Raw genomic sequence first — 24,298 nt, 5'->3', positions numbered from 1 at the left:
AGAAGCCACAGGCACTGGTGTGGTGTAAGTGGCCTCAGCCAGCAGCAAAAGGGCCCTGGTGTGGTATAAGTCGCCTCAGCCAGCAGCCACAGGCCCTGGTGTGGTGTAGGTGGCCTCAGCCACCAGCCACAGGCCCTGGTGTGGTGTAAGTGGCCTCAGCCAGCAGCCACAGGCCCTGGTGTGGTGTAAGTGGCCTCAGCCAGCAGCCACAGGCCCTGGTGTGGTGTAAGTGGCCTCAGCCAGTGCCACAGGCCCTGGTGTGGTGTAAGTGGCCTGAGCAAGAGCCACAGGCCCTGGTGTGGTGTAAGTGGCCTGAGCAAGAGCCACAGACCCTGGTGTGGTGTAATTGGCCTCAATAGCAACTAATGCCCTGGTGTGGTGTAGGTGGCCTCAGCCAGCAGCCACAGGCCCTGGTGTGGTGTAAGTGGCCTCAATAGCAAATAAGGCCCTGGTGTGGTGTAAGTGGCCTGAGCAAGAACCACAGGGCCTGGTTTGGTGAAGATGGCCTCGGCCAGAAGCGCAGGGCCTGGTGTGATGTGAGTGGCCTGAGCAAGAGCCACAGGCCCTGGTGTGGTGTAAGTGGCCTCAGCCAGGAGCCACATGCACTGGTGTGGTGTAAGTGGCCTCAGCCAGCAGCAAAAGGGCCCTGGTGTGGTGTAGGTGGCCTCAGCCAGCAGCCACAGGCCCTGGTGTGGTGTAAGTGGCATCAATAGCAACTAAGGCCCTGGTGTGGTGTAAGCGGCTTCAGCCAGCAGCCACAGGCCCTGGTGTGGTGTAAGTGGCCTCAGCCAGCAGCCACAGGCCCTGGTGTGGTGTAGGTGGCCTCAGCCAGCAGCCACAGGCCCTGGTGTGGTGTAAGTGGCCTCAATAGCAACTAAGGCCCTGGTGTGGTGTAAGTGGCTTCAGCCAGCAGCCACAGGCTCTGGTGTGGTGTAACTGGCCTCAGCCAGCAGCCACAGGCCCTGGTGTGGTGTAAGTGGCCTCAGCCAGAGCCACAGGCCCTGGTGTGGTGTAAGTGGCCTCAGCCAGAGCCACAGACCCTGGTGTGGTGTAATTGGCCTCAATAGCAACTAATGCCCTGGTGTGGTGTAGGTGGCCTCAGCCAGCAGCCACAGGCCCTGGTGTGGTGTAAGTGGCCTGAGCAAGAGCCACAGGCCCTGGTGTGGTGTAAGTGGCCTCAGCCAGCAGCAAAAGGGCCCTGGTGTGGTGTAAGTCGCCTCAGCCAGCAGCCACAGGCCCTGGTGTGGTGTAGATGGCCTCAGCCAGCAGCCACAGGCCCTGGTGTGGTGTAAGTGGCCTCAGCCAGCAGCCACAGGCCCTGGTGTGGTGTAAGTTGCCTCAGCCAGAAGCACAGGGCCTGGTGTGATATGAGTGGCCTGAGAAAGAGCCACAGGCCCTGGTGTGGTGTAAGTGGCCTGAGCAAGAGCCACAGGCCCTGGTGTGGTGTAATTGGCCTCAATAGCAACTAAGGCCCTGGTTTGGTGTATGTGGCCTCAGCCAGCAAATAAGGCCGTGGTGTGGTGTAGGTGGCATCAGCTAGCAGCACAAGACATTGGAAAACAGCCAAAAGCAATGTCGTTAATGTGCCCTCATTAATGGGCAGCTGCTTTTGGTCTTTTAATACACCCCTTCTCTGGATCAAAAGCGGTTCAATGACATGAAAATGAAAGGCTTACAGCACCAGGTATTCCCAGGCAGTCTCCCATCCAAGTACTAACCAAGCCCAGCCCTGCTTAGCTTCCGAGATCAGACGAGGTCGGGCGTGCTCAGGGTGGTATGTCCGTAAGCTGCTGGCCCCAGCACAATGTCTCAATTTATGGATTCAAGTGATTAGGTGGCAAGTACCTGAAGTTACGAAGACAATCCTATAACCATACCTGCATGTTTGCATAATACCCTAACCCAAAGGCTCAGTTTGGCATTTATCCAACAGCACAGGCCCTGGATTGTTGAAGATGGCGTCAGGAACCAGCACAGGGCCTGGTGTGTTGTACATGGCCACAGCAAGCAGCACAGGGCCTGGTTTGGTGAAGATGGCCTCGGCCAGAAGCACAGGGCCTGGTGTGATATGAGTGGCCTGAGCAAGAGCCACAGGCCCTGGTGTGTTGTAAGTGGCCTCAGCCAGCAGCCACAGGCCCTGGTGTGGTGTAGGTGGCCTCAGCCAGCAGCCACAGGCCCTTGTGTGGTGTAATTGGCCTCAATAGCAACTAAGGCCCTGGTGTGGTGTAGGTGGCCTCAGCCAGCAGCCACAGGCCCTGGTGTGGTGTAAGTGGCCTCAGCCAGTGCCACAGGCCCTGGTGTGGTGTAAGTGGCCTGAGCAAGAGCCACAGACCCTGGTGTGGTGTAATTGGCCTCAATAGCAACTAAGGCCCTGGTGTGGTGTAGGTGGCCTCAGCCAGCAGCCACAGGCCCTGGTGTGGTGTAAGTGGCCTCAGCCAGCAGCCACAGGCCCTGGTGTGGTGTAAGTGGCATCAGCTAGCAGCACAAGACATTGGAAAACAGCCAAAAGCAATGTCGTTAATGTGCCCTCATTTATGGGCAGCTGCTTTTGGTCTTTTAATACACCACTTCTCTGGATCAAAAGCGGTTCAATGACATGAAAATCAAAGGCTTACAGCACCAGGTATTCCCAGGCAGTCTCCCATCCAAGTACTAACCAAGCCCAGCCCTGCTTAGCTTCCGAGATCAGACGAGGTCGGGCGTGCTCAGGGTGGTATGGCCGTAAGCTGCTGGCTCCAGCACAATGTCTCAATTTATGGATTCAAGTGATTAGGTGGCAAGTACCTGAAGTTACGAAGACAATGCTATAACCATACCTGCATGTTTGCATAATACCCTAACCCAAAGGCTCAGTTTGGCATTTATCCAACAGCACAGGCCCTGGATTGTTGAAGATGGCCTCAGGAACCAGCACAGGGCCTGGTGTGTTGTACATGGCCACAGCAAGGAGCACAGGGCCTGGTTTGGTGAAGATGGCCTCGGCCAGAAGCGCAGGGCCTGGTGTGATGTGAGTGGCCTGAGCAAGAGCCACAGGCCTTGGTGTGGTGTAAGTGGCCTCAGCCAGCAGCCACAGGCCCTGGTGTGGTGTAGGTGGCCTCAGCCAGCCGCCACAGGGCCTGGTGTGGTGTAGGTGGCCTCAGCCAGCAGCCACAGGCCCTGGTGTGGTGTAAGTGGCCTCAGCCAGCAGCCACAGGCCCTGGTGTGGTGTAAGTGGCCTGAGCAAGAGCCACAGGCCCTGGTGTGGTGTAAGTGGCCTGAGCAAGAGCCACAGACCCTGGTGTGGTGTAATTGGCCTCAATAGCAACTAATGCCCTGGTGTGGTGTAGGTGGCCTCAGCCAGCAGCCACAGGCCCTGGTGTGGTGTAAGTGGCCTCAGCCAGCAGCCACAGGCCCTGGTGTGGTGTAAGTCGCCTCAGCCAGAAGCCACAGGCACTGGTGTGGTGTAAGTGGCCTCAGCCAGCAGCAAAAGGGCCCTGGTGTGGTGTAAGTGGCCTCAGCCAGCAGCCACAGGCCCTGGTGTGGTGTAGGTGGCCTCAGCCAGCAGCCACAGGCCCTTGTGTGGTGTAATTGGCCTCAATAGCAACTAAGGCCCTGGTGTGGTGTAGGTGGCCTAAGCCAGCAGCCACAGGCCCTGGTGTGGTGTAAGTGGCCTCAGCCAGTGCCACAGGCCCTGGTGTGGTGTAAGTGGCCTGAGCAAGAGCCACAGGCCCTGGTGTGGTGTAAGTGGCCTCAGCCAGCAGCCACAGGCCCTGGTGTGGTGTAAGTGGCCTCAGCCAGCAGCCACAGGCCCTGGTGTGGTGTAAGTGGCCTCAGCCAGTGCCACAGGCCCTGGTGTGGTGTAAGTGGCCTGAGCAAGAGCCACAGGCCCTGGTGTGGTGTAAGTGGCCTGAGCAAGAGCCACAGACCCTGGTGTGGTGTAATTGGCCTCAATAGCAACTAATGCCCTGGTGTGGTGTAGGTGGCCTCAGCCAGCAGCCACAGGCCCTGGTGTGGTGTAAGTGGCCTGAGCAAGAGCCACAGGCCCTGGTGTGGTGTAAGTGGCCTGAGCAAGAGCCACAGACCCTGGTGTGGTGTAATTGGCCTCAATAGCAACTAATGCCCTGGTGTGGTGTAGGTGGCCTCAGCCAGCAGCCACAGGCCCTGATGTGGTGTAAGTGGCCCCAGCCGGTCACTCAGGCCCTTGTGTGGTGTAGGTTGCATCAGCTAGCAGCACAAGACATTGGAAAAGAGCCAAAAGCAGTGTCGTTAATGTGCCCTCATTAATGGGCAGCTGCTTTTGGTCTTTTAATACACCCCTTCTCTGGATCAAAAGCGGTTCAATGACATGAAAATCAAAGGCTTACAGCACCAGGTATTCCCAGGCAGTCTCCCATCCAAGTACTAACCAAGGCCAGCCCTGCTTAGCTTCCGAGATCAGACGAGGTCGGGCGTGCTCAGGGTGGTATGGCCATAAGCTGCTGGCCCCAGCACAATGACTCAATTTATGGATTCAAGTGATTAGGTGGCAAGTACCTGAAGTTACGAAGACAATCCTATAACCATACCTGCATGTTTGCATAATACCCTAACCCAAAGGCTCAGTTTAGCATTTATCCAACAGCACAGGCCCTGGATTGTTGAAGATGGCCTCAGGAACCAGCACAGGGCCTGGTGTGTTGTACATGGCCACAGCTAGCAGCACAGGGCCTGGTTTGGTGAAGATGGCCTAGGCCAGAAGAGCAGGGCCTGGTGTGATGTGAGTGGCCTGAGCAAGAGCCACATACCCTGGTGTGGTGTAATTGGCCTCAATAGCAACTAAGGCCCTGGTGTGGTGTAGGTGGCCTCAGCCAGCAGCCACAGGCCCTGGTGTGGTGTAAGTGGCCTCAATAGCAACTAAGGCCCTGGTGTGGTGTAAGTGGCCTGAGCAAGAGCCACATACCCTGGTGTGGTGTAATTGGCCTCAATAGCAACTAAGGCCCCGGTGTGGTGTAGGTGGCCTCAGCCAGGAGCCACAGGCCCTGGTGTGGTGTAAGTGGCCCCAGCCGGTCACTCAGACCCTGGTGTGGTGTAGGTGGCATCAGCTAGCAGCACAAGACATTGGAAAACAGCCAAAAGCAATGTCGTTAATGTGCCCTCATTAATGGGGAGCTGCTTCTGGTCTTTTAATACACCCCTTCTCTGGATCAAAAGCGGTTCAATGACATGAAAGGCTTACAGCACCAGGTATTCCCAGGCAGTCTCCCATCCAAGTACTAACCAAGCCCAGCCCTGCTTAGCTTCCGAGATCAGACGAGGTCAGGCGTGCTCAGGGTGGTATGGCCGTAAGCTGCTGGCCCCAGCACAATGTCTCAATTTATGGATTCAAGTGATTAGGTGGCAAGTACCTGAAGTTACGAAGACAATCCTATAACCATACCTGCATGTTTGCATAATACCCTAACCAAAAGGCTCAGTTTGGCATTTATCCAACAGCACAGGCCCTGGATTGTTGAAGATGGCCTCAAGAACCAGCACAGGACCTGGTGTGTTTTACATGGCCACAGCAAGCAGCACAGGGCCTGGTTTGGTGAAGATGGCCTCAGCAAGCAGCCACAGGCCCTGGTTTGGTGTAAGTGGCCTCAGCTAGCAGCCACAGGCCCTGGTGTGGTGTGAGTGGCCTCAGCCAGCAGCCACAGGCCCTGGTGTGGTCTAAGTGGCCTCAGCCAGTGCCACAGGCCCTGGTGTGGTGTAAGTGGCCTGAGCAAGAGCCACAAGCCCTGGTGTGGTGTAAGTGGCCTCAGCCAGCAGCCACAGGCCCTGGTGTGGTGTAAGTGGCCTGAGCAAGTGCCACAGGCCCTGGTGTGGTGTAAGTGGCCTGAGCAAGTGCCACAGGCCCTGGTGTGGTGTAAGTGGCCTCAATAGCAAATAAGGCCCTGGTGTGGTGTAAGTGGCCTGAGCAAGAACCACAGGGCCTGGTTTGGTGAAGATGGCCTCGGCCAGAAGCGCAGGGCCTGGTGTGATGTGAGTGGCCTGAGCAAGAGCCACAGGCCCTGGTGTGGTGTAAGTGGCCTCAGCCAGCAGCCACAGGCCCTGGTGTGGTGTAAGTGGCCTCAGCCAGAAGCCACAGGCACTGGTGTGGTGTAAGTGGCCTCAGCCAACAGCAAAAGGGCCCTGGTGTGGTGTAGGTGGCCTCAGCCAGCAGCCACAGGCCCTGGTGTGGTGTAAGTGGCCTCAATAGCAACTAAGGCCCTGGTGTGGTGTAATTGGCTTCAGCCAGCAGCCACAGGCTCTGGTGTGGTGTAACTGGCCTCAGCCAGCAGCCACAGGCCCTGATGTGGTGTAAGTGGCCCCAGCCGGTCACTCAGGCCCTGGTGTGGTGTAGGTGGCATCAGCCAGCAGCCACAGGCCCTGGTGTGGTGTAAGTCGCCTCAGCCAGAAGCCACAGGCACTGGTGTGGTGTAAGTGGCCTCAGCCAGCAGCAAAAGGGCCCTGGTGTGGTGTAAGTCGCCTCAGCCAGCAGCCACAGGCCCTGGTGTGGTGTAGGTGGCCTCAGCCAGCAGCCACAGGCCCTGGTGTGGTGTAAGTGGCCTCAGCCAGCAGCCACAGGCCCTGGTGTGGTGTAAGTGGCCTCAGCCAGCAGCCACAGGCCCTGGTGTGGTGTAAGTGGCCTCAGCCAGTGCCACAGGCCCTGGTGTGGTGTAAGTGGCCTGAGCAAGAGCCACAGACCCTGGTGTGGTGTAATTGGCCTCAGCCAGCAGCCACAGGCCCTGGTGTGGTGTAAGTCGCCTCAGACAGAAGCCACAGGCACTGGTGTGGTGTAAGTGGCCTCAGCCAGCAGCAAAAGGGCCCTGGTGTGGTGTAAGTCGCCTCAGCCAGCAGCCACAGGCCCTGGTGTGGTGTAGGTGGCCTCAGCCAGCAGCCACAGGCCCTGGTGTGGTGTAAGTGGCCTGAGCAAGAGCCACAGGCCCTGGTGTGGTGTAAGTGGCCTGAGCAAGAGCCACAGACCCTGGTGTGGTGTAATTGGCCTCAATAGCAACTAATGCCCTGGTGTGGTGTAAGTGGCCTCAGCCAGCAGCCACAGGCCCTGGTGTGGTGTAAGTGGCCTGAGCAAGAGCCACAGGCCCTGGTGTGGTGTAAGTGGCCTGAGCAAGAGCCACAGACCCTGGTGTGGTGTAATTGGCCTCAATAGCAACTAATGCCCTGGTGTGGTGTAGGTGGCCTCAGCCAGCAGCCACAGGCCCTGGTGTGGTGAAAGTGGCCTCAGCCAGAGCCACAGTCCCTGATGTGGTGTAAGTGGCCCCAGCCGGTCCCTCAGGCCCTTGTGTTGTGTAGGTTGCATCAGCTAGCAGCACAAGACATTGGAAAAGAGCCAAAAGCAATGTCGTTAATGTGCCCTCATTAATGGGCAGCTGCTTTTGGTCTTTTAATACACCCCTTCTCTGGATCAAAAGCGGTTCAATGACATGAAAATCAAAGGCTTACAGCACCAGGTATTCCCAGGCAGTCTCCCATCCAAGTACTAACCAAGCCCAGCCCTGCTTAGCTTCCGAGATCAGACGAGGTCGGGCGTGCTCAGGGTGGTATGGCCGTAAGCTGCTGGCCCCAGCACAATGTCTCAATTTATGGATTCAGGTGATTAGGTGGCAAGTACCTGAAGTTACGAAGACAATCCTATAACCCTACCTTCATGTTTGCATAATACCCTAACCCAAAGGCTCAGTTTAGCATTTATCCAACAGCACAGGCCCTGGATTGTTGAAGATGGCCTCAGGAACCAGCACAGGGCCTGGTGTGTTGTACATGGCCACAGCTAGCAGCACAGGGCCTGGTTTGGTGAAGATGGCCTCGGCCAGAAGCGCAGGGCCTGGTGTGATGTGAGTGGCCTGAGCAAGAGCCACAGGCCCTGGTGTGGTGTAAGTGGCCTCAGCCAGCAGCCACAGGCCCTGGTTTGGTGTAAGTCGCCACAGCCAGAACCCACAGGCCCTGGTGTGGTGTAACTGGCCTCAGCCAGAGCCACAGCCCCTGATGTGGTGTAAGTGGCCCCAGCCGGTCACTCAGGCCCTGGTGTGGTGTAGGTGGCATCAGCTAGCAGCACAAGACATTGGAAAAGAGCCAAAAGCAATGTGATTAATGTGCCCTTATTAATGGGCAGCTGCTTTTGGTCTTTTAATACACCCCTTCTCTGGATCAAAAGCGGTTCAATGACATGAAAATTAAAGGCTTACAGCACCAGGTAATCCCAGGCAGTCTCCCATCCAAGTACTAACCAAGCCCAGCCCTGCTTAGCTTCCGAGATCAGACGAGGTCGGGCGTGCTCAGGGTGGTATGGCCGTAAGCTGCTGGGCCCAGCACAATGTCTCAATTTATGGATTCAAGTGATTAGGTGGCAAGTACCTGAAGTTACGAAGACAATCCTATAACCATACCTGCATGTTTGCATAATACCCTAACCCAAAGGCTCAGTTTGGCATTTATCCAACAGCACAGGCCCTGGATTGTTGAAGATGGCCTCAGGAAACAGCACAGGGCCTGGTGTGTTGTACATGGCCACAGCAAGCAGCACAGGGCCTGGTTTGGTGAAGATGGCCTCAGCCAGAAGCACAGGGCCTGGTGTGATATGAGTGGCCTGAGCAAGAGCCACAGGCCCTGGTGTGGTGTAAGTGGCCTGAGCAAGAGCCACAGGCCCTGGTGTGGTGTAAGTGGCCTGAGCAAGAGCCACAGGCCCTGGTGTGGTGTAGGTGGCCTCAGCCAGCAGCCACAGGCCCTGGTGTGGTGTAGGTGGCCTCAGCCAGCAGCCACAAGCCCTTGTGTGGTGTAAGTGGCCTCAGCCAGCAGCCACAGGCCCTGGTGTGGTGTAAGTGGCCTCAGCCAGTGCCACAGGCCCTGGTGTGGTGTAAGTGGCCTGAGCAAGAGCCACAGACCATGGTGTGGTGTAATTGGCCTCAATAGCAACTAAGGCCCTGGTGTGGTGTAGGTGGCCTAAGCCAGAAGCCACAGGCCCTGGTGTGGTGTAAGTGGCCTCAGCCAGCAGCCACAGGCCCTGGTGTGGTGTAAGTCGCCTCAGCCAGAAGCCACAGGCACTGGTGTGGTGTAAGTGGCCTCAGCCAGCAGCAAAAGGGCCCTGGTGTGGTGTAAGTCGCCTCAGCCAGCAGCCACAGGCCCTGGTGTGGTGTAGATGGCCTCAGCCAGCAGCCACAGGCCCTGGTGTGGTGTAAGTGGCCTCAGCCAGCAGCCACAGGCCCTGGTGTGGTGTAAGTTGCCTCAGCCAGAAGCACAGGGCCTGGTGTGATATGAGTGGCCTGAGAAAGAGCCACAGGCCCTGGTGTGGTGTAAGTGGCCTGAGCAAGAGCCACAGGCCCTGGTGTGGTGTAATTGGCCTCAATAGCAACTAAGGCCCTGGTTTGGTGTATGTGGCCTCAGCCAGCAAATAAGGCCGTGGTGTGGTGTAGGTGGCATCAGCTAGCAGCACAAGACATTGGAAAACAGCCAAAAGCAATGTCGTTAATGTGCCCTCATTAATGGGCAGCTGCTTTTGGTCTTTTAATACACCCCTTCTCTGGATCAAAAGCGGTTCAATGACATGAAAATGAAAGGCTTACAGCACCAGGTATTCCCAGGCAGTCTCCCATCCAAGTACTAACCAAGCCCAGCCCTGCTTAGCTTCCGAGATCAGACGAGGTCGGGCGTGCTCAGGGTGGTATGTCCGTAAGCTGCTGGCCCCAGCACAATGTCTCAATTTATGGATTCAAGTGATTAGGTGGCAAGTACCTGAAGTTACGAAGACAATCCTATAACCATACCTGCATGTTTGCATAATACCCTAACCCAAAGGCTCAGTTTGGCATTTATCCAACAGCACAGGCCCTGGATTGTTGAAGATGGCGTCAGGAACCAGCACAGGGCCTGGTGTGTTGTACATGGCCACAGCAAGCAGCACAGGGCCTGGTTTGGTGAAGATGGCCTCGGCCAGAAGCACAGGGCCTGGTGTGATATGAGTGGCCTGAGCAAGAGCCACAGGCCCTGGTGTGTTGTAAGTGGCCTCAGCCAGCAGCCACAGGCCCTGGTGTGGTGTAGGTGGCCTCAGCCAGCAGCCACAGGCCCTTGTGTGGTGTAATTGGCCTCAATAGCAACTAAGGCCCTGGTGTGGTGTAGGTGGCCTCAGCCAGCAGCCACAGGCCCTGGTGTGGTGTAAGTGGCCTCAGCCAGTGCCACAGGCCCTGGTGTGGTGTAAGTGGCCTGAGCAAGAGCCACAGACCCTGGTGTGGTGTAATTGGCCTCAATAGCAACTAAGGCCCTGGTGTGGTGTAGGTGGCCTCAGCCAGCAGCCACAGGCCCTGGTGTGGTGTAAGTGGCCTCAGCCAGCAGCCACAGGCCCTGGTGTGGTGTAAGTGGCATCAGCTAGCAGCACAAGACATTGGAAAACAGCCAAAAGCAATGTCGTTAATGTGCCCTCATTTATGGGCAGCTGCTTTTGGTCTTTTAATACACCACTTCTCTGGATCAAAAGCGGTTCAATGACATGAAAATCAAAGGCTTACAGCACCAGGTATTCCCAGGCAGTCTCCCATCCAAGTACTAACCAAGCCCAGCCCTGCTTAGCTTCCGAGATCAGACGAGGTCGGGCGTGCTCAGGGTGGTATGGCCGTAAGCTGCTGGCTCCAGCACAATGTCTCAATTTATGGATTCAAGTGATTAGGTGGCAAGTACCTGAAGTTACGAAGACAATGCTATAACCATACCTGCATGTTTGCATAATACCCTAACCCAAAGGCTCAGTTTGGCATTTATCCAACAGCACAGGCCCTGGATTGTTGAAGATGGCCTCAGGAACCAGCACAGGGCCTGGTGTGTTGTACATGGCCACAGCAAGGAGCACAGGGCCTGGTTTGGTGAAGATGGCCTCGGCCAGAAGCGCAGGGCCTGGTGTGATGTGAGTGGCCTGAGCAAGAGCCACAGGCCTTGGTGTGGTGTAAGTGGCCTCAGCCAGCAGCCACAGGCCCTGGTGTGGTGTAAGTCGCCTCAGCCAGAAGCCACAGGCACTGGTGTGGTGTAAGTGGCCTCAGCCAGCAGCCACAGGCCCTGGTGTGGTGTAGGTGGCCTCAGCCAGCCGCCACAGGGCCTGGTGTGGTGTAGGTGGCCTCAGCCAGCAGCCACAGGCCCTGGTGTGGTGTAAGTGGCCTCAGCCAGCAGCCACAGGCCCTGGTGTGGTGTAAGTGGCCTGAGCAAGAGCCACAGGCCCTGGTGTGGTGTAAGTGGCCTGAGCAAGAGCCACAGACCCTGGTGTGGTGTAATTGGCCTCAATAGCAACTAATGCCCTGGTGTGGTGTAGGTGGCCTCAGCCAGCAGCCACAGGCCCTGGTGTGGTGTAAGTGGCCTCAGCCAGCAGCCACAGGCCCTGGTGTGGTGTAAGTCGCCTCAGCCAGAAGCCACAGGCACTGGTGTGGTGTAAGTGGCCTCAGCCAGCAGCAAAAGGGCCCTGGTGTGGTGTAAGTGGCCTCAGCCAGCAGCCACAGGCCCTGGTGTGGTGTAGGTGGCCTCAGCCAGCAGCCACAGGCCCTTGTGTGGTGTAATTGGCCTCAATAGCAACTAAGGCCCTGGTGTGGTGTAGGTGGCCTAAGCCAGCAGCCACAGGCCCTGGTGTGGTGTAAGTGGCCTCAGCCAGTGCCACAGGCCCTGGTGTGGTGTAAGTGGCCTGAGCAAGAGCCACAGGCCCTGGTGTGGTGTAAGTGGCCTCAGCCAGCAGCCACAGGCCCTGGTGTGGTGTAAGTGGCCTCAGCCAGCAGCCACAGGCCCTGGTGTGGTGTAAGTGGCCTCAGCCAGTGCCACAGGCCCTGGTGTGGTGTAAGTGGCCTGAGCAAGAGCCACAGGCCCTGGTGTGGTGTAAGTGGCCTGAGCAAGAGCCACAGACCCTGGTGTGGTGTAATTGGCCTCAATAGCAACTAATGCCCTGGTGTGGTGTAGGTGGCCTCAGCCAGCAGCCACAGGCCCTGGTGTGGTGTAAGTGGCCTGAGCAAGAGCCACAGGCCCTGGTGTGGTGTAAGTGGCCTGAGCAAGAGCCACAGACCCTGGTGTGGTGTAATTGGCCTCAATAGCAACTAATGCCCTGGTGTGGTGTAGGTGGCCTCAGCCAGCAGCCACAGGCCCTGATGTGGTGTAAGTGGCCCCAGCCGGTCACTCAGGCCCTTGTGTGGTGTAGGTTGCATCAGCTAGCAGCACAAGACATTGGAAAAGAGCCAAAAGCAGTGTCGTTAATGTGCCCTCATTAATGGGCAGCTGCTTTTGGTCTTTTAATACACCCCTTCTCTGGATCAAAAGCGGTTCAATGACATGAAAATCAAAGGCTTACAGCACCAGGTATTCCCAGGCAGTCTCCCATCCAAGTACTAACCAAGCCCAGCCCTGCTTAGCTTCCGAGATCAGACGAGGTCGGGCGTGCTCAGGGTGGTATGGCCATAAGCTGCTGGCCCCAGCACAATGACTCAATTTATGGATTCAAGTGATTAGGTGGCAAGTACCTGAAGTTACGAAGACAATCCTATAACCATACCTGCATGTTTGCATAATACCCTAACCCAAAGGCTCAGTTTAGCATTTATCCAACAGCACAGGCCCTGGATTGTTGAAGATGGCCTCAGGAACCAGCACAGGGCCTGGTGTGTTGTACATGGCCACAGCTAGCAGCACAGGGCCTGGTTTGGTGAAGATGGCCTAGGCCAGAAGAGCAGGGCCTGGTGTGATGTGAGTGGCCTGAGCAAGAGCCACATACCCTGGTGTGGTGTAATTGGCCTCAATAGCAACTAAGGCCCTGGTGTGGTGTAGGTGGCCTCAGCCAGCAGCCACAGGCCCTGGTGTGGTGTAAGTGGCCTCAATAGCAACTAAGGCCCTGGTGTGGTGTAAGTGGCCTGAGCAAGAGCCACATACCCTGGTGTGGTGTAATTGGCCTCAATAGCAACTAAGGCCCCGGTGTGGTGTAGGTGGCCTCAGCCAGGAGCCACAGGCCCTGGTGTGGTGTAAGTGGCCCCAGCCGGTCACTCAGACCCTGGTGTGGTGTAGGTGGCATCAGCTAGCAGCACAAGACATTGGAAAACAGCCAAAAGCAATGTCGTTAATGTGCCCTCATTAATGGGGAGCTGCTTCTGGTCTTTTAATACACCCCTTCTCTGGATCAAAAGCGGTTCAATGACATGAAAATGAAAGGCTTACAGCACCAGGTATTCCCAGGCAGTCTCCCATCCAAGTACTAACCAAGCCCAGCCCTGCTTAGCTTCCGAGATCAGACGAGGTCAGGCGTGCTCAGGGTGGTATGGCCGTAAGCTGCTGGCCCCAGCACAATGTCTCAATTTATGGATTCAAGTGATTAGGTGGCAAGTACCTGAAGTTACGAAGACAATCCTATAACCATACCTGCATGTTTGCATAATACCCTAACCAAAAGGCTCAGTTTGGCATTTATCCAACAGCACAGGCCCTGGATTGTTGAAGATGGCCTCAAGAACCAGCACAGGACCTGGTGTGTTTTACATGGCCACAGCAAGCAGCACAGGGCCTGGTTTGGTGAAGATGGCCTCAGCAAGCAGCCACAGGCCCTGGTTTGGTGTAAGTGGCCTCAGCTAGCAGCCACAGGCCCTGGTGTGGTGTGAGTGGCCTCAGCCAGCAGCCACAGGCCCTGGTGTGGTCTAAGTGGCCTCAGCCAGTGCCACAGGCCCTGGTGTGGTGTAAGTGGCCTGAGCAAGAGCCACAAGCCCTGGTGTGGTGTAAGTGGCCTCAGCCAGCAGCCACAGGCCCTGGTGTGGTGTAAGTGGCCTGAGCAAGTGCCACAGGCCCTGGTGTGGTGTAAGTGGCCTCAATAGCAAATAAGGCCCTGGTGTGGTGTAAGTGGCCTGAGCAAGAACCACAGGGCCTGGTTTGGTGAAGATGGCCTCGGCCAGAAGCGCAGGGCCTGGTGTGATGTGAGTGGCCTGAGCAAGAGCCACAGGCCCTGGTGTGGTGTAAGTGGCCTCAGCCAGCAGCCACAGGCCCTGGTGTGGTGTAAGTGGCCTCAGCCAGAAGCCACAGGCACTGGTGTGGTGTAAGTGGCCTCAGCCAGCAGCAAAAGGGCCCTGGTGTGGTGTAGGTGGCCTCAGCCAGCAGCCACAGGCCCTGGTGTGGTGTAGGTGGCCTCAGCCAGCAGCCACAAGCCCTTGTGTGGTGTAAGTGGCCTCAGCCAGCAGCCACAGGCCCTGGTGTGGTGTAAGTGGCCTGAGCAAGAGCCACAGACCATGGTGTGGTGTAATTGGCCTCAATAGCAACTAAGGCCCTGGTGTGGTGTAAGTGGCCTCAGCCAGCAGCCACAGGCCCTGGTGTGGTGTAAGTGGCCTCAGCCAGCAGCCACAGGCCCTGGTGTGGTGTAAGTGGCCTCAGCCAGAGCCACAGGCCCTTATGTGGTGTAAGTGGCCCCAGCCGTTCACTCAGGCCCTGGTGTGGTGTAGGTGGCATCAGCTAGCAGCACAAGACATTGGAAAACAGCCAAAAGCAATGTCGTTAATGTGCCCTCATTAATGGGCAGCTGCTTTTGGTCTTTTAATACACCCCTTCTCTGGATCAAAAGCGGTTCAATGACATGAAAATGAAAGGCTTACAGCACTAGGTATTCCCAGGCAGTCTCCCATCCAAGTACTAACCAAGCCCAGCCCTGCTCAGCTTCCGAGATCAGACGAGGTCGGGCGTGCTCAGGGTGGTATGGCCGTAAGCTGCTGGCCCCAGCACAATGTCTCAATTTATGGATTCAGGTGATTAGGTGGCAAGTACCTGAAGTTACGAAGACAATCCTATAACCCTACCTTCATGTTTGCATAATACCCTAACCCAAAGGCTCAGTTTAGCATTTATCCAACAGCACAGGCCCTGGATTGTTGAAGATGGCCTCAGGAACCAGCACAGGGCCTGGTGTGTTGTACATGGCCACAGCTAGCAGCACAGGGCCTGGTTTGGTGAAGATGGCCTCGGCCAGAAGCGCAGGGCCTGGTGTGATGTGAGTGGCCTGAGCAAGAGCCACAGGCCCTGGTGTGGTGTAAGTGGCCTCAGCCAGCAGCCACAGGCCCTGGTTTGGTGTAAGTCGCCACAGCCAGAACCCACAGGCCCTGGTGTGGTGTAACTGGCCTCAGCCAGAGCCACAGCCCCTGATGTGGTGTAAGTGGCCCCAGCCGGTCACTCAGGCCCTGGTGTGGTGTAGGTGGCATCAGCTAGCAGCACAAGACATTGGAAAAGAGCCAAAAGCAATGTGATTAATGTGCCCTTATTAATGGGCAGCTGCTTTTGGTCTTTTAATACACCCCTTCTCTGGATCAAAAGCGGTTCAATGACATGAAAATTAAAGGCTTACAGCACCAGGTAATCCCAGGCAGTCTCCCATCCAAGTACTAACCAAGCCCAGCCCTGCTTAGCTTCCGAGATCAGACGAGGTCGGGCGTGCTCAGGGTGGTATGGCCGTAAGCTGCTGGGCCCAGCACAATGTCTCAATTTATGGATTCAAGTGATTAGGTGGCAAGTACCTGAAGTTACGAAGACAATCCTATAACCATACCTGCATGTTTGCATAATACCCTAACCCAAAGGCTCAGTTTGGCATTTATCCAACAGCACAGGCCCTGGATTGTTGAAGATGGCCTCAGGAAACAGCACAGGGCCTGGTGTGTTGTACATGGCCACAGCAAGCAGCACAGGGCCTGGTTTGGTGAAGATGGCCTCAGCCAGAAGCGCAGGGCCTGGTGTGATATGAGTGGCCTGAGCAAGAGCCACAGGCCCTGGTGTGGTGTAAGTGGCCTGAGCAAGAGCCACAGGCCCTGGTGTGGTGTAAGTGGCCTGAGCAAGAGCCACAGGCCCTGGTGTGGTGTAGGTGGCCTCAGCCAGCAGCCACAGGCCCTGGTGTGGTGTAGGTGGCCTCAGCCAGCAGCCACAAGCCCTTGTGTGGTGTAAGTGGCCCCAGCCGGTCACTCAGACCCTGGTGTGGTGTAGGTGGCATCAGCTAGCAGCACAAGACATTGGAAAACAGCCAAAAGCAATGTCGTTAATGTGCCCTCATTAATGGGGAGCTGCTTCTGGTCTTTTAATACACCCCTTCTCTGGATCAAAAGCGGTTCAATGACATGAAAATGAAAGGCTTACAGCACCAGGTATTCCCAGGCAGTCTCCCATCCAAGTACTAACCAAGCCCAGCCCTGCTTAGCTTCCGAGATCAGACGAGGTCAGGCGTGCTCAGGGTGGTATGGCCGTAAGCTGCTGGCCCCAGCACAATGTCTCAATTTATGGATTCAAGTGATTAGGTGGCAAGTACCTGAAGTTACGAAGACAATCCTATAACCATACCTGCATGTTTGCATAATACCCTAACCAAAAGGCTCAGTTTGGCATTTATCCAACAGCACAGGCCCTGGATTGTTGAAGATGGCCTCAAGAACCAGCACAGGACCTGGTGTGTTTTACATGGCCACAGCAAGCAGCACAGGGCCTGGTTTGGTGAAGATGGCCTCAGCAAGCAGCCACAGGCCCTGGTTTGGTGTAAGTGGCCTCAGCTAGCAGCCACAGGCCCTGGTGTGGTGTGAGTGGCCTCAGCCAGCAGCCACAGGCCCTGGTGTGGTCTAAGTGGCCTCATCCAGTGCCACAGGCCCTGGTGTGGTGTAAGTGGCCTGAGCAAGAGCCACAAGCCCTGGTGTGGTGTAAGTGGCCTCAATAGCAAATAAGGCCCTGGTGTGGTGTAAGTGGCCTGAGCAAGAACCACAGGGCCTGGTTTGGTGAAGATGGCCTCGGCCAGAAGCGCAGGGCCTGGTGTGATGTGAGTGGCCTGAGCAAGAGCCACAGGCCCTGGTGTGGTGTAAGTGGCCTCAGCCAGCAGCCACAGGCCCTGGTGTGGTGTAAGTGGCCTCAGCCAGAAGCCACAGGCCCTGGTGTGGTGTAAGTGGCCTCAGCCAGCAGCCACAGGCCCTGGTGTGGTGTAAGTGGCCTCAGCCAGCAGCAAAAGGGCCCTGGTGTGGTGTAGGTGGCCTCAGCCAGCAGCCACAGGCCCTGGTGTGGTGTAAGTGGCCTCAATAGCAACTAAGGCCCTGGTGTGGTGTAAGTGGCTTCAGCCAGCAGCCACAGGCTCTGGTGTGGTGTAACTGGCCTCAGCCATCAGCCACAGGCCCTGATGTGGTGTAAGTGGCCCCAGCCGGTCACTCAGGCCCTGGTGTGGTGTAGGTGGCATCAGCCAGCAGCCACAGGCCCTGGTGTGGTGTAAGTCGCCTCAGCCAGAAGCCACAGGCACTGGTGTGGTGTAAGTGGCCTCAGCCAGCAGCAAAAGGGCCCTGGTGTGGTGTAAGTCGCCTCAGCCAGCAGCCACAGGCCCTGGTGTGGTGTAGGTGGCCTCAGCCAGCAGCCACAGGCCGTGGTGTGGTGTAAGTGGCCTCAGCCAGCAGCCACAGGCCCTGGTGTGGTGTAAGTGACCTCAGCAAGCAGCCACAGGCCCTGGTGTGGTGTAAGTGGCCTCAGCCAGCAGCCACAGGCCCTGGTGTGGTGTAAGTGGCCTCAGCCAGTGCCACAGGCCCTGGTGTGGTGTAAGTGGCCTGAGCAAGAGCCACAGACCCTGGTGTGGTGTAATTGGCCTCAGCCAGCAGCCACAGGCCCTGGTGTGGTGTAAGTCGCCTCAGACAGAAGCCACAGGCACTGGTGTGGTGTAAGTGGCCTCAGCCAGCAGCAAAAGGGCCCTGGTGTGGTGTAAGTCGCCTCAGCCAGCAGCCACAGGCCCTGGTGTGGTGTAGGTGGCCTCAGCCAGAAGCCACAGGCCCTGGTGTGGTGTAAGTGGCCTGAGCAAGAGCCACAGGCCCTGGTGTGGTGTAAGTGGCCTGAGCAAGAGCCACAGACCCTGGTGTGGTGTAATTGGCCTCAATAGCAACTAATGCCCTGGTGTGGTGTAGGTGGCCTCAGCCAGCAGCCACAGGCCCTGGTGTGGTGTAAGTGGCCTGAGCAAGAGCCACAGGCCCTGGTGTGGTGTAATTGGACTCAATAGCAACTAATGCCCTGGTGTTGTGTAGGTGGCCTCAGCCAGCAGCCACAGGCCCTGGTGTGGTGAAAGTGGCCTCAGCCAGAGCCACAGTCCCTGATGTGGTGTAAGTGGCCCCAGCCGGTCTCTCAGGCCCTTGTGTGGTGTAGGTTGCATCAGCTAGCAGCACAAGACATTGGAAAAGAGCCAAAAGCAATGTCGTTAATGTGCCCTCATTAATGGGCAGCTGCTTTTGGTCTTTTAATACACCCCTTCTCTGGATCAAAAGCGGTTCAATGACATGAAAATCAAAGGCTTACAGCACCAGGTATTCGCAGGCAGTCTCCCATCCAAGTACTAACCAAGCCCAGCCCTGCTTAGCTTCCGAGATCAGACGAGGTCGGGCGTGCTCAGGGTGGTATGGCCGTAAGCTGCTGGCTCCAGCACAATGTCTCAATTTATGGATTCAAGTGATTAGGTGGCAAGTACCTGAAGTTACGAAGACAATGCTATAACCATACCTGCATGTTTGCATAATACCCTAACCCAAAGGCTCAGTTTGGCATTTATCCAACAGCACAGGCCCTGGATTGTTGAAGATGGCCTCAGGAACTAGCACAGGGCCTGGTGTGTTGTACATGGCCACAGCAAGGAGCACAGGGCCTGGTTTGGTGAAGATGGCCTCGGCCAGAAGCGCAGGGCCTGGTGTGATGTGAGTGGCCTGAGCAAGAGCCACAGGCCCTGGTGTGGTGTAAGTGGCCTCAGCCAGCAGCCACAGGCCCTGGTTTGGTGTAAGTCGCCACAGCCAGAACCCACAGGCCCTGGTGTGGTGTAACTGGCCTCAGCCAGAGCCACAGCCCCTGATGTGGTGTAAGTGGCCCCAGCCGGTCACTCAGGCCCTGGTGTGGTGTAGGTGGCATCAGCTAGCAGCACAAGACATTGGAAAAGAGCCAAAAGCAATGTGATTAATGTGCCCTTATTAATGGGCAGCTGCTTTTGGTCTTTTAATACACCCCTTCTCTGGATCAAAAGCGGTTCAATGACATGAAAATTAAAGGCTTACAGCACCAGGTATTCCCAGGCAGTCTCCCATCCAAGTACTAACCAAGCCCAGCCCTGCTTAGCTTCCGAGATCAGACGAGGTCGGGCGTGCTCAGGGTGGTATGGCCGTAAGCTGCTGGGCCCAGCACAATGTCTCAATTTATGGATTCAAGTGATTAGGTGGCAAGTACCTGAAGTTATGAAGACAATCCTATAACCATACCTGCATGTTTGCATAATACCCTAACCCAAAGGCTCAGTTTGGCATTTATCCAACAGCACAGGCCCTGGATTGTTGAAGATGGCCTCAGGAAACAGCACAGGGCCTGGTGTGTTGTACATGGCCACAGCAAGCAGCACAGGGCCTGGTTTGGTGAAGATGGCCTCAGCCAGAAGCACAGGGCCTGGTGTGATATGAGTGGCCTGAGCAAGAGCCACAGGCCCTGGTGTGGTGTAAGTGGCCTGAGCAAGAGCCACAGGCCCTGGTGTGGTGTAAGTGGCCTGAGCAAGAGCCACAGGCCCTGGTGTGGTGTAGGTGGCCTCAGCCAGCAGCCACAGGCCCTGGTGTGGTGTAGGTGGCCTCAGCCAGCAGCCACAAGCCCTTGTGTGGTGTAAGTGGCCTCAGCCAGCAGCCACAGGCCCTGGTGTGGTGTAAGTGGCCTCAGCCAGTGCCACAGGCCCTGGTGTGGTGTAAGTGGCCTGAGCAAGAGCCACAGACCATGGTGTGGTGTAATTGGCCTCAATAGCAACTAAGGCCCTGGTGTGGTGTAGGTGGCCTAAGCCAGAAGCCACAGGCCCTGGTGTGGTGTAAGTGGCCTCAGCCAGCAGCCACAGGCCCTGGTGTGGTGTAAGTCGCCTCAGCCAGAAGCCACAGGCACTGGTGTGGTGTAAGTGGCCTCAGCCAGCAGCAAAAGGGCCCTGGTGTGGTGTAAGTCGCCTCAGCCAGCAGCCACAGGCCCTGGTGTGGTGTAGATGGCCTCAGCCAGCAGCCACAGGCCCTGGTGTGGTGTAAGTGGCCTCAGCCAGCAGCCACAGGCCCTGGTGTGGTCTAAGTTGCCTCAGCCAGAAGCACAGGGCCTGGTGTGATATGAGTGGCCTGAGAAAGAGCCACAGGCCCTGGTGTGGTGTAAGTGGCCTGAGCAAGAGCCACAGGCCCTGGTGTGGTGTAAGTGGCCTGAGCAAGAGCCACAGGCCCTGGTGTGGTGTAATTGGCCTCAATAGCAACTAAGGCCCTGGTTTGGTGTATGTGGCCTCAGCCAGCAAATAAGGCCGTGGTGTGGTGTAGGTGGCATCAGCTAGCAGCACAAGACATTGGAAAACAGCCAAAAGCAATGTCGTTAATGTGCCCTCATTAATGGGCAGCTGCTTTTGGTCTTTTAATACACCCCTTCTCTGGATCAAAAGCGGTTCAATGACATGAAAATGAAAGGCTTACAGCACCAGGTATTCCCAGGCAGTCTCCCATCCAAGTACTAACCAAGCCCAGCCCTGCTTAGCTTCCGAGATCAGACGAGGTCGGGCGTGCTCAGGGTGGTATGGCCGTAAGCTGCTGGCTCCAGCACAATGTCTCAATTTATGGATTCAAGTGATTAGGTGGCAAGTACCTGAAGTTACGAAGACAATCCTATAACCATACCTGCATGTTTGCATAATACCCTAACCCAAAGGCTCAGTTTGGCATTTATCCAACAGCACAGGCCCTGGATTGTTGAAGATGGCGTCAGGAACCAGCACAGGGCCTGGTGTGTTGTACATGGCCACAGCAAGCAGCACAGGGCCTGGTTTGGTGAAGATGGCCTCGGCCAGAAGCACAGGGCCTGGTGTGATATGAGTGGCCTGAGCAAGAGCCACAGGCCCTGGTGTGTTGTAAGTGGCCTCAGCCAGCAGCCACAGGCCCTGGTGTGGTGTAGGTGGCCTCAGCCAGCAGCCACAGGCCCTTGTGTGGTGTAATTGGCCTCAATAGCAACTAAGGCCCTGGTGTGGTGTAGGTGGCCTCAGCCAGCAGCCACAGGCCCTGGTGTGGTGTAAGTGGCCTCAGCCAGTGCCACAGGCCCTGGTGTGGTGTAAGTGGCCTGAGCAAGAGCCACAGACCCTGGTGTGGTGTAATTGGCCTCAATAGCAACTAAGGCCCTGGTGTGGTGTAGGTGGCCTCAGCCAGCAGCCACAGGCCCTGGTGTGGTGTAAGTGGCCTCAGCCAGCAGCCACAGGCCCTGGTGTGGTGTAAGTGGCATCAGCTAGCAGCACAAGACATTGGAAAACAGCCAAAAGCAATGTCGTTAATGTGCCCTCATTTATGGGCAGCTGCTTTTGGTCTTTTAATACACCCCTTCTCTGGATCAAAAGCGGTTCAATGACATGAAAATCAAAGGCTTACAGCACCAGGTATTCCCAGGCAGTCTCCCATCCAAGTACTAACCAAGCCCAGCCCTGCTTAGCTTCCGAGATCAGACGAGGTCGGGCGTGCTCAGGGTGGTATGGCCGTAAGCTGCTGGCTCCAGCACAATGTCTCAATTTATGGATTCAAGTGATTAGGTGGCAAGTACCTGAAGTTACGAAGACAATGCTATAACCATACCTGCATGTTTGCATAATACCCTAACCCAAAGGCTCAGTTTGGCATTTATCCAACAGCACAGGCCCTGGATTGTTGAAAATGGCCTCAGGAACCAGCACAGGGCCTGGTGTGTTGTACATGGCCACAGCAAGGAGCACAGGGCCTGGTTTGGTGAAGATGGCCTCGGCCAGAAGCGCAGGGCCTGGTGTGATGTGAGTGGCCTGAGCAAGAGCCACAGGCCTTGGTGTGGTGTAAGTGGCCTCAGCCAGCAGCCACAGGCCCTGGTGTGGTGTAAGTCGCCTCAGCCAGAAGCCACAGGCACTGGTGTGGTGTAAGTGGCCTCAGCCAGCAGCCACAGGCCCTGGTGTGGTGTAGGTGGCCTCAGCCAGCCGCCACAGGGCCTGGTGTGGTGTAGGTGGCCTCAGCCAGCAGCCACAGGCCCTGGTGTGGTGTAAGTGGCCTCAGCCAGCAGCCACAGGCCCTGGTGTGGTGTAAGTGGCCTGAGCAAGAGCCACAGGCCCTGGTGTGGTGTAAGTGGCCTGAGCAAGAGCCACAGACCCTGGTGTGGTGTAATTGGCCTCAATAGCAACTAAGGCCCTGGTGTGGTGTAGGTGGCCTCAGCCAGCAGCCACAGGCCCTGGTGTGGTGTAAGTGGCCTCAGCCAGCAGCCACAGGCCCTGGTGTGGTGTAAGTCGCCTCAGCCAGAAGCCACAGGCACTGGTGTGGTGTAAGTGGCCTCAGCCAGCAGCAAAAGGGCCCTGGTGTGGTGTAAGTGGCCTCAGCCAGCAGCCACAGGCCCTGGTGTGGTGTAGGTGGCCTCAGCCAGCAGCCACAGGCCCTTGTGTGGTGTAATTGGCCTCAATAGCAACTAAGGCCCTGGTGTGGTGTAGGTGGCCTGAGCAAGAGCCACAGGCCCTGGTGTGGTGTAAGTGGCCTCAGCCAGCAGCCACAGGCCCTGGTGTGGTGTAAGTGGCCTGAGCAAGTGCCACAGGCCCTGGTGTGGTGTAAGTGGCCTGAGCAAGTGCCACAGGCCCTGGTGTGGTGTAAGTGGCCTCAATAGCAAATAAGGCCCTGGTGTGGTGTAAGTGGCCTGAGCAAGAACCACAGGGCCTGGTTTGGTGAAGATGGCCTCGGCCAGAAGCGCAGGGCCTGGTGTGATGTGAGTGGCCTGAGCAAGAGCCACAGGCCCTGGTGTGGTGTAATTGGCCTCAGCCAGCAGCCACAGGCCCTGGTGTGGTGTAAGTCGCCTCAGCCAGCAGCCACAGGCCCTGGTGTGGTGTAAGTCGCCTCAGACAGAAGCCACAGGCACTGGTGTGGTGTAAGTGGCCTCAGCCAGCTGCAAAAGGGCCCTGGTGTGGTATAAGTCGCCTCAGCCAGCAGCCACAGGCCCAGGTGTGGTGTAGGTGGCCTCAGCCACCAGCCACAGGCCCTGGTGTGGTGTAAGTGGCCTCAGCCAGCAGCCACAGGCCCTGGTGTGGTGTAAGTGGCCTCAGCCAGCAGCCACAGGCCCTGGTGTGGTGTAAGTGGCCTCAGCCAGTGCCACAGGCCCTGGTGTGGTGTAAGTGGCCTGAGCAAGAGCCACAGGCCCTGGTGTGGTGTAAGTGGCCTGAGCAAGAGCCACAGACCCTGGTGTGGTGTAATTGGCCTCAATAGCAACTAATGCCCTGGTGTGGTGCAGGTGGCCTCAGCCAGCAGCCACAGGCCCTGGTGTGGTGTAAGTGGCCTGAGCAAGAGCCACAGGCCCTGGTGTGGTGTAAGTGGCCTGAGCAAGAGCCACAGACCCTGGTGTGGTGTAATTGGCCTCAATAGCAACTAATGCCCTGGTGTGGTGTAGGTGGCCTCAGCCAGCAGCCACAGGCCCTGGTGTGGTGAAAGTGGCCTCAGCCAGAGCCACAGGCCCTGATGTGGTGTAAGTGGCCCCAGCCGGTCACTCAGGCCCTTGTGTGGTGTAGGTTGCATCAGCTAGCAGCACAAGACATTGGAAAAGAGCCAAAAGCAGTGTCGTTAATGTGCCCTCATTAATGGGCAGCTGCTTTTGGTCTTTTAATACACCCCTTCTCTGGATCAAAAGCGGTTCAATGACATGAAAATGAAAGGCTTAAAGCACCAGGTATTCCCAGGCAGTCTCCCATCCAAGTACTAACCAAGCCCAGCCCTGCTTAGCTTCCGAGATCAGACGAGGTCGGGCGTGCTCAGGGTGGTATGGCCGTAAGCTGCTGGCCCCAGCACAATGTCTCAATTTATGGATTCAGGTGATTAGGTGGCAAGTACCTGAAGTTACGAAGACAATCCTATAACCCTACCTTCATGTTTGCATAATACCCTAACACAAAGGCTCAGTTTAGCATTTATCCAACAGCACAGGCCCTGGATTGTTGAAGATGGCCTCACGAACCAGCACAGGGCCTGGTGTGTTGTACATGGCCACAACTAGCAGCACAGGGCCTGGTTTGGTGAAGATGGCCTCGGCCAGAAGCGCAGGGCCTGGTGTGATGTGAGTGGCCTGAGCAAGAGCCACAGGCCCTGGTGTGGTGTAAGTGGCCTCAGCCAGCAGCCACAGGCCCTGGTTTGGTGTAAGTCGCCACAGCCAGAACCCACAGGCCCTGGTGTGGTGTAACTGGCCTCAGCCAGAGCCACAGCCCCTGATGTGGTGTAAGTGGCCCCAGCCGGTCACTCAGGCCCTGGTGTGGTGTAGGTGGCATCAGCTAGCAGCACAAGACATTGGAAAAGAGCCAAAAGCAATGTGATTAATG

General features: G+C 56.7%; 12 non-coding genes and 6 pseudogenes across 12 annotated transcripts; all 18 read right to left on the bottom strand.

Moving 5' to 3' along the window:
- Positions 1-1,669: 1,669 nt before the first annotated feature.
- LOC146580768 (5S ribosomal RNA) lies at positions 1,670-1,788 on the bottom strand (annotated as a pseudogene).
- Positions 1,789-2,608: 820 nt separating this feature from the next.
- On the bottom strand, positions 2,609-2,727 carry LOC146580767 (5S ribosomal RNA). The gene has a single exon (XR_014891711.1). It is a non-coding gene; the product is annotated as a 5S ribosomal RNA (ribosomal RNA).
- Positions 2,728-4,336: 1,609 nt separating this feature from the next.
- On the bottom strand, positions 4,337-4,455 carry LOC146580766 (5S ribosomal RNA; annotated as a pseudogene).
- Positions 4,456-5,187: 732 nt separating this feature from the next.
- Positions 5,188-5,306, bottom strand: LOC146580765 (5S ribosomal RNA). The gene has a single exon (XR_014891963.1). It is a non-coding gene; the product is annotated as a 5S ribosomal RNA (ribosomal RNA).
- A 2,127-nt stretch (positions 5,307-7,433) lies between these two features.
- On the bottom strand, positions 7,434-7,552 carry LOC146580764 (5S ribosomal RNA). Its single transcript, XR_014891710.1, has one exon. It is a non-coding gene; the product is annotated as a 5S ribosomal RNA (ribosomal RNA).
- Positions 7,553-8,176: 624 nt separating this feature from the next.
- On the bottom strand, positions 8,177-8,295 carry LOC146580763 (5S ribosomal RNA; annotated as a pseudogene).
- Positions 8,296-9,550: 1,255 nt separating this feature from the next.
- On the bottom strand, positions 9,551-9,669 carry LOC146580762 (5S ribosomal RNA; annotated as a pseudogene).
- An 820-nt stretch (positions 9,670-10,489) lies between these two features.
- LOC146580761 (5S ribosomal RNA) lies at positions 10,490-10,608 on the bottom strand. Its single transcript, XR_014891709.1, has one exon. It is a non-coding gene; the product is annotated as a 5S ribosomal RNA (ribosomal RNA).
- A 1,689-nt stretch (positions 10,609-12,297) lies between these two features.
- LOC146580760 (5S ribosomal RNA) lies at positions 12,298-12,416 on the bottom strand. Its single transcript, XR_014891909.1, has one exon. It is a non-coding gene; the product is annotated as a 5S ribosomal RNA (ribosomal RNA).
- A 738-nt stretch (positions 12,417-13,154) lies between these two features.
- On the bottom strand, positions 13,155-13,273 carry LOC146580759 (5S ribosomal RNA). The gene has a single exon (XR_014891962.1). It is a non-coding gene; the product is annotated as a 5S ribosomal RNA (ribosomal RNA).
- Positions 13,274-14,569: 1,296 nt separating this feature from the next.
- Positions 14,570-14,688, bottom strand: LOC146580758 (5S ribosomal RNA). Its single transcript, XR_014892020.1, has one exon. It is a non-coding gene; the product is annotated as a 5S ribosomal RNA (ribosomal RNA).
- A 624-nt stretch (positions 14,689-15,312) lies between these two features.
- On the bottom strand, positions 15,313-15,431 carry LOC146580757 (5S ribosomal RNA; annotated as a pseudogene).
- A 663-nt stretch (positions 15,432-16,094) lies between these two features.
- Positions 16,095-16,213, bottom strand: LOC146580756 (5S ribosomal RNA). The gene has a single exon (XR_014891961.1). It is a non-coding gene; the product is annotated as a 5S ribosomal RNA (ribosomal RNA).
- Positions 16,214-18,263: 2,050 nt separating this feature from the next.
- On the bottom strand, positions 18,264-18,382 carry LOC146580755 (5S ribosomal RNA). The gene has a single exon (XR_014891950.1). It is a non-coding gene; the product is annotated as a 5S ribosomal RNA (ribosomal RNA).
- A 624-nt stretch (positions 18,383-19,006) lies between these two features.
- On the bottom strand, positions 19,007-19,125 carry LOC146580754 (5S ribosomal RNA). The gene has a single exon (XR_014891708.1). It is a non-coding gene; the product is annotated as a 5S ribosomal RNA (ribosomal RNA).
- Positions 19,126-20,419: 1,294 nt separating this feature from the next.
- LOC146580753 (5S ribosomal RNA) lies at positions 20,420-20,538 on the bottom strand. The gene has a single exon (XR_014892075.1). It is a non-coding gene; the product is annotated as a 5S ribosomal RNA (ribosomal RNA).
- Positions 20,539-21,358: 820 nt separating this feature from the next.
- Positions 21,359-21,477, bottom strand: LOC146580752 (5S ribosomal RNA). The gene has a single exon (XR_014892074.1). It is a non-coding gene; the product is annotated as a 5S ribosomal RNA (ribosomal RNA).
- Positions 21,478-23,640: 2,163 nt separating this feature from the next.
- On the bottom strand, positions 23,641-23,759 carry LOC146580751 (5S ribosomal RNA; annotated as a pseudogene).
- Between the last annotated feature and the right edge of the window lie 539 nt (positions 23,760-24,298).

Source organism: Mchenga conophoros, linkage group LG3, assembly GCF_057382185.1.
Source record: "Mchenga conophoros isolate Kocher_MC1m ecotype Shallow Benthic linkage group LG3, M_conophoros_male_GT1.1, whole genome shotgun sequence".
Taxonomy (NCBI): Eukaryota; Metazoa; Chordata; class Actinopteri; order Cichliformes; family Cichlidae; genus Mchenga; species Mchenga conophoros.
The sequence above is the reverse complement of the archived record's forward strand: the minus strand, read 5'-3'. Positions and strand labels throughout refer to the sequence as shown.